The sequence below is a fragment of the Mus musculus genome, chromosome 12, assembly GCF_000001635.26.
Source record: "Mus musculus strain C57BL/6J chromosome 12, GRCm38.p6 C57BL/6J".
Lineage (NCBI taxonomy): Eukaryota > Metazoa > Chordata > Mammalia > Rodentia > Muridae > Mus > Mus musculus.
In genome coordinates this window covers 56,046,281-56,048,300 of record NC_000078.6, presented here as the reverse complement: position 1 = coordinate 56,048,300, position 2,020 = coordinate 56,046,281, and positions in this window count along the sequence as shown.

Here is a 2,020-nt window from a genome sequence, read left to right as displayed (position 1 = left end):
CATGCTCCACTATGTTCATAACAGCCTTATTTATAGTAACCAGAAGCTGGAAACAACTCAGGTGTTCTTCAACAGAGGAATGAATACAGAAGATGTGGTACATTTACACTATGGAGTATATCCAGCTATTAAAACAATGACTTCATGAAATTCTTAGGCAAATGAATGGAACTAGAAAATGTCACCCTGAGTGTGGTAATCCAGTCACAAAAGAACACACATGGTATGCACTTACTGATAAGTGGATAGTAGTCCAAAAGTTTGGAATACCCAAGATAACAATCACAAACCACATGAAACTCAAGAAGAAGGAAGACCAAAGTGTAGGTGCTTCAGTCCTTCTTACAAGGGGGAACAAAATACTCAAGGGAGGAAATACAGAGACAAAGTGTGGAGCAAAGGCTTAATGAAAGACCATCCAGACACTGCCCCATCTAGGGATCCATCCCATATACAGACACCAACTCAGACACTATTGTGGATGACAAGAAGTGCTTGCTGATAGGAGCCTGATATAGCTGTCTCCTGAGAGGCTCTGCCAGAGCCTGACAAATACAGAGACAGATACTCACAGCCAACTAATGGACTGAGCACGGGGTCCCCAGTGGAGGAGTTAGAGAAAGGACTGAAGGAGCCAAAGAGGTTTGCAACCCATAGGAAGAACAACAATATTAACCAACCAGACCCCCCCTCCAGAGCTCCCAGGGACTAAACCACCAACCAAGGCGTACACATGGAGGGACCCATGGCTTCAGCTGCATATGTAGCAGAGGGTGGCCTTGCTGTATAAAGAGATAACTGAAAGAGTGTCTTGGTCTTGGTGTGATTAACAGCAAGGTGTCTGAAGTCAGCTGGCCTGTGTTTGAATCTCAACATTGCCAGTAGAAATGTGTGACTGTGTGCAACTGATGAATGTTTTTGAGTACTCCCTCCCTGTGAATAGAGGAGTAATCACACCTCCTCACACAGAGGTCATGAGCGCTGGATCAAGTACAATTGCAAAGTGTCTGGGGAAATGCTTAGTATATAGAATTGCTGTGCAAGCGCTTGTTAAATAAAATAAGCAAATATGCATCAAATGGTGAGCAGGATTCCTGAAGAACAGGATTGTGGGAATCTAATCCTATTGTTAAAACTTAACATTCATCTCTGGATTGTTTAAATGTTTTACAGTGGGAATATGTTGCTATTTAAAGCAGGGAAAGCTAACTAAAAGATACCCATGTATGAAAAATGAAAAGAGATCCCCTAGGTAGCCGCAAGAAGTGAATTCCTTTATACAGCAAGTGGTAACATAATCTACCTATGATAAAGTTTCCTGGTACATTAAAGCCTCTGTCTTAAAGAAGTTTGGACCTGGACATGTGTCCAGCTGAAAATTCAACTTATCTATCATCAGAAGACAAGTAAGACTAATGAATACATTTGTTCCAAATCTGCTTCTATTCCTAGCGCCCATTGCCTTCATGGGACTCATTAGTATCCGCTTGTAAAAGACAATGTGCTGGAATCATAAAAACAGCGTCTTAAGTGACGTTCAGACTCATTTGTTGGTGGCATTTAATTAAAATTGCTGTAGATATATAATAGTCTTCTCAAGGATACATTCTTTGGTGACAAATAGGACTCGGCTCTATTATTCTCACTTAGAAACAATAGCAACATGTGTAATAGATGTAAAATGCTCTGATTTGAGGACATTTAAAATCGCAATTAGTCCAAGCTACATCTCTGACATTTTTAATACAGGTTAAACTTAGATCAAGCCTACAGGTATTTGTTATTCACTCTGTGTAAGATCTGTGTTCAGAGATTCCCCGGATTTAAGACATGCACTCTATTGTCTCTGCCTCCTATGTGGCATATGGACTACTTGCGCATATCACACATGTTCCTTGGCTAGTGGGGGCAGAGAAGAGAGAGACATGGGGTAGAGACATGTCTGAGGACACTGTCCGATCTTCTGCACATAGTCCTCATAGTATCTCTCAGCCTGTGCCTTCCCTTTCCTTCTGCACAC